The sequence below is a fragment of the Dromiciops gliroides genome, chromosome 2, assembly GCF_019393635.1.
Source record: "Dromiciops gliroides isolate mDroGli1 chromosome 2, mDroGli1.pri, whole genome shotgun sequence".
NCBI lineage: Eukaryota > Metazoa > Chordata > Mammalia > Microbiotheria > Microbiotheriidae > Dromiciops > Dromiciops gliroides.
This window is the reverse complement of record NC_057862.1, coordinates 568,194,872-568,203,993: the sequence shown is the minus strand read 5'-3', so window position 1 is coordinate 568,203,993 and position 9,122 is coordinate 568,194,872. Positions and strand designations below refer to the sequence as shown.

Genomic DNA, 9,122 nt, shown 5'->3' with positions numbered 1-9,122 from the left:
GTCAGTTGTTTTTCCAATGAGATATTTCACATATTCTTTTATTTTCATTCTTTTGACTATTTATTTATTAGTTTTAATGTCTTCCAGAGCCATTCACTTCTACTTATTCAATTTAATTTTCAAGTAATCATTTTCTTTAGTGAAAATTTTGTACCTCTTTTTCCTTTTGGCCAGTTCTGCTTTTTAAGGAGTTATTTTCATTAGTGAATTTTTGTTCCTCTTTTCCCATTTGACCAATTCTATTTTTAAGGTTTAATGTTCCATTTTTTTGTGCCTCTTTTACCAAGCTGTTAGTGGTCCTTTCATTATTTTCTCACTTTGCTCTAATTTCTTACCTAATTTTTTCTTTTACCATTCTTCTTTTTTTTTTGTTTGTTTGTTTTTGGTGAGGCATTTGGGGTTAAGTGACTTATCCAGGGTCACACAGCTAGTAAGTGTCAAGTGTCTGAGGCCAGATTTGAATTCAGGTCCTCTTGACACCAGGGCCAGTGCCCTATCCACTGCACCACCTAGCTGCCCCTTGCCATTTTTCTTTGATTTTGAAAACTTTTAAAACTTCCAGGAATTCCTGTTGGGCTTATGTCCAATTCACATTTCTCTTTCAAGCTTTGCTTGTAGTTGTTTTGAGTTAATTGTCTTCTTTTGAGTTTGTATCTTGATCATCCTTTTCACCATAGTAGCTTGTAATGGTCAGGTCCTTTTTCATTGCTTCCTTATTTTTCTGTTCTATTTCTTGACTTGGAGCTTTATGTTAATAAAGCTTCTTGGTATGGGTAGTGGAGGGACTCTATCTTAGCTTTACGCTTTTTTCCCCACTGCTATTTTCAGAGCTAGTTTGTCTGGGAGCTTGGATTTTTTGGTGCTTTCCAGGTAGTGTGATCTGGGGAGAAGTGTGGCCACTTGTCTGCAGTTTTGTCCTTACCTAGGTTGGGCTTTTATTCATTTTAATTGAACTAGTTTTATTTTTTTAACAAAAGAAAAGTGTTTGTTCTAAAAGCAGATGCAGATGTGTACCAAACAGTATAAGTGACCTGGTACCTAGAAACAAAAGAGCTGCTGAGATTTAAATGACAAATTCATAGCCCTAACTTAGAAAAACTGTATTTCAGACTCAGTCTGCTTGAACTGTCTGAAGATGCAAGGTAAATGAAAGGAGATGTTTTCCCAAACAATTAGGATGAACAAAAATCCCCAGAAGTCATATCCAGGGAGTAATGTGGCAGCATGAGACACATCATCAACTCACAGTCTTCTAATTTTCTCCATTTACTATAATTTTCCTCTTCTTGTCATCTCTTTTTCTCTTGAAGATATTATTCTGATAAAACTGAAGTTCCTTAATGCTTTCACTGGTGCCATCCAATGCCCTGTGAGATGCAGTCTTCTTTGGTACAAATTCATGTTCTTCTGCACAGTTCTTTAATAGTGCTCACATCAATTATCCTATAATGAAGATGTTTCATGAAATGAGGCATGCATTTGTCAAGAAATTACTTATCTGAGTGAACTGAATTTCCTGCAAGTGGACAGAGCCCTGGAGAAGTCTGCTGTCGTACAAAGGACAGAAATTCATACTCTGCCAGCTGCAGTGTAATTGTACTTTCCTTCACTGCCTTGGTAAGACCAGACTTCCCATGAAGTTCCTTACAACATTCTCACATGCTGTCCAACAACTCATCTGGCTGATTTATAATCAGGTTAGGACCTGCAGCCAAAATGTTGAGGTCAGAGTCTGTTATGAGACTGGCCACTTCAATGATCTGGTCTTCTCTATGTCCAATCCCGTCATCTCCAGGTCCACCCAGACTATCCTCTGTGCCATGCTCTCCCCTGCTGCCATAGCCACTCCATCTCGGAGGCCCCATGCTCCGAGCCGTCCTCTGCTCCCAGCCATATTTCGCAACAACCCAAAATTGAGGAAGCCTCTTCTCATCAGCTGGCACTCAGCCACCACAGCCTCAGCTTCTGCCACCTCCCTGTTGACCTTAGGATGGGCTTTTGATCTCTTAGGACAGCAGTTAATACTGCTTGATCCTTTGGGATTGCAATCAATACTGTACCAGTCCCTTGGGACCAGAGGTTATATTTACCCTCAGGATTTCCACACTCGCTTTACTAAAAGCTCTCTTTTACATCCTTGAACTATGAGCCAGAAATGAGTATAGGCAACTGAGTTGCCAAACAGAGTCTAGTCATACATCCAGTGCTAGTACAGGGGTACCCTGAAATTTCTTTCTGACCAGTTTCTAATTCCCCTTAACATTTCTGGTTTAACAGCTGTTGCTGTTTCTTTCAACCCCACCTAGTCCAATCAATGGTGTTTCATCCTCATGGCCTCTGGGCCAACATCCTGTCCTGCTCTCCATTTCACATATTTCTCTTTCCAATTTCCCATGTTGTATTGGACTAGAAGAATGTATCACTCTGACCTTTTGTTGTTTCTGCCCCTCCAAAATTCAATTTGAGTCATTATTTTAGAGTAGTTTGAAGGGGAATGTTGGGAGTTCTCAGTATGTCTCTCTACTCCAGCATCTTAACTTTGCCTCCCAATTGTTAATTTTTTAATGTGGACATTCACACCTTAGAAATCAGCAAACATTGAAAATTGGGGCTTGATGTTGCATTGTTTTGTTGATTATCTGCTCTATACTTAAGGAGGTGATAGAAAAAATATTAATAATGTACAACCAACTTACAATGTGTTGTCTCTTTATTCCCCTCTCTACCCCAAGAAAGCTGGTTGTTAAGTGTTTATCAGCACACCCATGGAAACATGGCTGCCAAGTCCATATGTGAAAAAATAAAGAGATCATTATAATATTTGGTCTCTCAACAAAGGCAGGTCTGCTGTAAGAGAATAAAATTGCACAATGGAGAATATTTAAAAGGGAAGCTTTAATTGAGAAAGGGGAAATAATAGGTGCCACTAAATGACATTCTTATGGGAGAGGAGCTGTATGACAGAATTAAAAGAAAGGGACCTCAAAAGGAGTTTTATGTGGAATGGTGGGGAATAGGGTTGCATATTAGGAGAATAACTTCTGGAAAATGGGGTTGTAGCTTCATGGATAGTATTCTACCTAGGAGAAGATGTCGAGGAGTCCTCAAATATGTACAGTATCCAAGATGGTGGAGGGACCTGGGATTGAACCAGAGATAGTATGATATGGATTTAAGAATAGAAATTGATCATGATAATGGTAGGAGGAAGAAGTGGGTCTCATAATCTTAGGCACAGAATGATTTCAACCACATACCATAAATCCAACCATAAATATCATATTACTTTCATCTGGAATTGCTGTCCTCATAAATTGATATTGTTATGAACAATGTAAAACAAAAAAAATAAAGAGAGAGTAATATATTCAAAGGCATTAAAATAGAAACTAGAAAGGAGAGAGAACTCAAATCTGGTATTCTTTATCCATATGAGGGACACAGAAACACTAAATATTGAACTAGAAAGGGTATACAGCCTATGAATCAGTAAATAAAACTATAGTTTGGAAAGGAAGAGAAATAATAAGGAAGAAAAAGGAAAAGGAAACTTGTGGGGAAAAGGTTCAACAAAAGAAAGTTACTTTAAAAAAAAGGTTGGAGAAAAGGAGTCAAGGGGAAGATTTGAAGCAGTCATTTGGGCACAGAAAAAAAAGAGGGAAAAGAGCAAAATGAACTGATAAACACATTAAAAGAAAGAAAGATAAATAAAAACTTTCAATAAATTCAAAAAATTTGGTCTAGAGCAAGAAAATGAAAAGTAGGGTGGGACAGGGCAGAGTTGGAGAGAACCTCTAGTCATATGTTAGTATCAAAGTAGTCTGAACAAAACCAATTACAGGTATAGGGGTACTACTAAATGGAAAAAGATAATAAATTCAGTAGAAAAATAAAGACAAATATAAACTTAGCTATCATAACTTTAAATGTGAATGGATTAAGGAATCCAATAAAATGAAAGAAAGTGGCAGAATGTATAAGAAAATAAGATACAAGTCTGTTACATAAAAGGAACATATCTAAAATAAAGACACATGGAATGAAAATCAGAGGAAGGAACACAATTTACTATGCATCAGATGAATCAAAAATGCAAGAATTCTAATCATAGTATCAAAGCAAAAATAAAACTTTTCATTTTTAATTCTCACATTCTCAGCAATATGCTGAGATTATATCCAAGTTACTCTGTATGTGTCTTTTTCATACATAGATATTTTCATGTTGTCTCTCTCATTAGACCAAGGGATCTCTGAGTACAGAGATTTTTCTTTGTATTTCTTTGTCTATCCAGTGCTTAGCATAGTGCCTGGCATGTAATAAGTACTGAATAAATATTCCTTGACTTGACTGAATTTTACCAAATGTTACCACATAAAAAGCCTTGAAACTCTTTTTGATCATATGCCCATGTTGCTTAACACATTACCATGTACTCTTAATTTTTGTTTATTTAATTATAAATTGTATACATATACTATTGTACTAATAACTATATACATATAATTTTAAAAACAAAATGGACATTTAAAATGAAAAAAGAAATATTTTAATAATAACATAAAATAATTTTGTTCTCACTAAAGCATTTTAGCAAGTATAGCATACTGAATATCTTTCATTAATTTTGAAAACCTTTTTTTTTAACATTTTATAATACAGTGATTCAAAGGCTTTGTTTTGAATTCAGTTTATTTCATTACTTCATTTTAATGATTATTATAGCTGAAAGAGACTTCACAATGATGTATCATTGGAAGAATGTGCATCATTGGGTACATTTACTAAACCATGGATCATATTTTTCAATCCCATCCAACAATTATGTAAATATTTTTCTTGAAATTCAGCAAATACATTTCTATCTTTTTTCTTGCCAATCAATTGATCTTGCAAACTAATGAGGTGTTGCATTTCATTTTTCTTAAACAAGTGGGTTCCAAACCCACTAAAATTCTTTGTTTGGAAGACTTTTAAACAGGCTAGTAAATTAATTTCCATTTTTTAAAAAAATGTGTTGATATAAGAGTTTTTGTAGATAATATATTATATTTTTGTTTTTGTAGATAATATATTATATTTTTGTTAACCAGAGAGGTAAGGGTAAGTATTTAGGGGAAGAGGGTGGGAAACAGTGTCAAATGCTACAGAAGTAAAAAAAAAATAAGGATTCAGAAAAGGTCATTTGGTGTAGAAATTAACACACATTTGGTAACTTTGACTAAAGCAGTTCACAGATGAGTCAAGGATGAGAATGCTGAAAACCTGGAAGACTGGAAAGATAGAGGTGACCTATACAGAAATTTTGACATTAAAAAGAATCATAGATTTAGATTAGGAAGGAGCCTTTGTGGTAGTTAAGCCCAACCCCCTCATTTTAGAGATGAGCATACTGAGGTCCAGAGAAATTACTTGACATGGGTCACCTAGCCAGTATAATAGTCTGAGATAGGATTCAAATTCAGGTCTTCTTGACTCCAAGTCCAACACTTTATCAATTGGGAAGTGAAAAGCAAGATAGTATAATGAAATTGACACTAGAGATTGCAACTGATGCATGTCTGATCATCTTTGTGGCCGAGTTTGTTCTAATGAAGATGAAAAGTAGGAAGCCTGGCTCTCAGCAACTGTTGATATAGAGTACAAAGTCTACCCCAATGGGGGATAACTGCCAAAGCTATGAGATCTTCTGAAGGTACAAAATGTGGTATACTGGAGGAGGAAAAATTTCCCCCAAACAAATGGGTTGCTATGTGTATCTAGGTTGCAGGTAGCTTTAAAGGACTTGTACAAAGCTTAGAAGGGAAGAAATTTGGCAGTTAGATAGTGATAGGAGGCCATTTTAAAATAAGGGACAAAATGAATGAAATGTTATATGATAATGAATGAAGTGAGTATTGTCATTGTCATTGTTTTGATATAAGTTCTACAAATGGTCATCAGAGAGAGGTTGGGAAATGACTTATCTTTCCACCAGTCAATTGGTTATCCCCTTGGAATAATCCCATGTTTTGTTTTGTTTTTTTTTAGCAATTATTCAATATCCCAATGGTAGCATTCAGGCTCTGCTTTGGAGATCACTGATCTAGAACACAAGATTTAAATAAATGTAAAAAAGCATAAGTAATAAATATCCTTTATGAAACATAATACAATAAGAATATGAATTAATATAGGGAATACAAGCAAAAGGTATGGATATAAATATAGAATTAATAATGATTAATCATTGGGTCAAAGATCAAATCTTAGAAATAATAACAATATAAAAAAAGAATTATAATAACATAACATACCCAAATCTCTGAGACACAGTTAAATTTCCTCACAGGAAAAATTATCTGTAAATATGTATTAATAATGAGATCAACTAAATTTGGAATTTCAGAAATTAGATAACAAATAATCAAAACCAAAATGTGCATGATGGGGGAAATACTGAAAATTCATAGGAAAATCAATAAAATAGGGAGGGGAACTATCGTATTGATAAATAAAATTTGAAGCCAGGTCCTTGAAGAGACTGACAAAATTTTGAAACCTTTCAAAAAAAGTATTAGAAAAATGAAATGCCAAAATTTTAATAAATGAAGAACATGAAGTCATAAAAAGAAGTAAAAAGAATTAGACTACATAATACATAATTATATACCAAATAACTGAGAATCACAAAATATTCAGGGTTACTTAGAAAAATTAAAAATATCCACATGTATAGGATAGGAAAAGATTTTCAACAATACAATCTCATAATATGAAACTGAACCAGTTCTAAATATACTACCAAAGAAAAAGACATTAATCTAGGCAGGTTTATAGGTGAGTTTTATTAAACATCTTAAAAGCAATTATTATATTTGCTGTGAAAATTTTTCTCAGAAGTTGAGAAAAACTCAACCAAACCCCTTTTATGAGCAAGCACAGTTTTAATAACTAAACCAGAAAAAATAATTTTTATGAGAGAACTATAGACCCATAACACTAATAAATATTGATGTCAAAATTCGAGATAAAATTCTACCAACATTATTACAGGATTCTATTTAAAAATCTTATTCATTATGACCAAGTTATACCAAAGATGAAGGCATTGCTTAATACTATTATAGCCACTAGCATTATCATATTAAAAGAAAAAGAACAAAGATCCATGTTTATGTCAATAGATACAGAAAAAGCCTGAGTTATTGATAAAATAGAATATATTTTTATTCTGAATATCTTACAAAGCATAGACAGGGAAGGGCAGTTTTTCAATATGGTTAAAGTTTACATCAAAAACCCAAAGCAAGATTTATTTTAATGAGGAAACACTAGGAAATTTCCATATAAATACCTGAGTAAATCCAAGTTGTTCCCTTTATCCCTGTTAACAGTTCCAAAAATGCTAGCAACAGCAATAAGAGAAACTAAATCCATAAATATAGTCAAAGAGAAGTCTACTTATCCCAGTTTGTGATGACATGATCTCTTACTTAGAAAACCCCAGAGAATTAGCAAAGAAACAATTGAAATAATTATTAATAGCTTTAGTAGAATATACTATCAATCCTCCAAAATAGATGATCTGTTCTAGATCCCTGCTTTCAATCAACCAAGAGATTATTACCATTTTCAAAATGAAAGCATCTATTTACAATGGTTTTAAGTTTGCAGAATTATTCCCCCACACAATTGTGTGAGAAAAAGAAGCCAATTGTCACCTATTCTCATTTTACAGGTGAGAAAAGTGAGGCACAGAAAGATCTTAGGATCTTTGAAGTAGAGCTAAATGATGTCTCAGAGCCCAACTGGCCCAGCTTTCTTCAGGACCCACAACCCCATGCTCTTTCCACTATATCATGATTCCTGAAAATGGGTATTGTGGAAGGTAAAGTCATAAAGACATTTTGGAACCAAAGCATGGAATGTTTTGAATGACAAGCTGAGGTTTCATCTTATTTCATACATTCATAATAAGGGATACATGTTATATCAGATTCTTTTCACAGGACAACTGACATGGATATAAGAGAAGAAAATATTAGGGCACTTGAACCCTAAAGGAAATGGGGGAAAGGACAATCTAGAGAGAGAAGGCAAGAAGTATTAAGGACAAGAAACCTATTGCACCATTTTGGCCTTTATTTACCTCCTGGTTATAATTCTGGTTCTTTCATTGCCTGAGATTCTTTTAGAGAAAAACCCTTACCTTTTCTGTGTCTTGCTACCTCCCCCTGCAAAAAAGATTTCACACTCAGACATAGTAATAGGAATCTAGGTGGTATGAGGAATAGAATGTTTATCTTGGATTCAGGAAGACTTGAATACAAGTTCTGCCTCAGACATTTATTAGCTATGTGTCCTTCTTTTTGAAATAGGGGTTATAATAGTACTTAACTTCCAGGGTTGTTGTGAAGATCAACAGAGATAATGTATGTGAAGTACTACATCAATATATGCTGTTATTATTTGACAGAGGGTGAGCTAGCAATTTCTTAGCCTGATGAAACTTGGGAATCATAGTGTAGTCCAGAACTCTGAATACAGAGATAGAGGAGCTGGTTTAAAATTCTGGCAACCTATGTGGTCTTGGGCAAGTCATTTCTCTTATAGTGGCACCAATTTTGTCATTTGTAAAATGCACAGGAAATTTTAAGTAGATGACTGGAGGATCCCTTGCAGGTCTAAATCTAAGATGGGAAGACTATATGAAGTTTGGACACTAGACAGGATTCCCATGAGATTTCCATATTCCTGCCTTGTGACCCTAGATGTCTAAAATAGAATAGTATTATACAAAGCAAATGAAAGTATTATTTGAAATGTACGTTGCTATAGAACTGATTAAAAGGGAATAAAAGGGAAAGAAGAAATATGGTTTTGCATTTTCTTTCAAAGTACACCTCTATATTTAGATTTAATATTTTTTCCTTCCTTTCTCAGAATCACTTGTTTCTTAGGGCATATTTTTATTTGGATTTGATGGTACAGATGGTAAAGGGAAAATGTGAGCCCCTTGGGATGCTGTGAAAATGAGGGGGTTGGGGGCTAGAATGTATAATGAATAAGAAAATCCCATCTAGTAGGGAAAGGGAGGGGGAAGAGTAGGAGAAATAATTTAGAAGATGAAAAACAAAGAA

General features: G+C 34.3%; 1 pseudogene; it reads right to left on the bottom strand.

The window, feature by feature from the left end:
* Positions 1-1,237: 1,237 nt before the first annotated feature.
* Positions 1,238-1,933, bottom strand: LOC122738136 (annotated as a pseudogene).
* Positions 1,934-9,122: the final 7,189 nt, after the last annotated feature.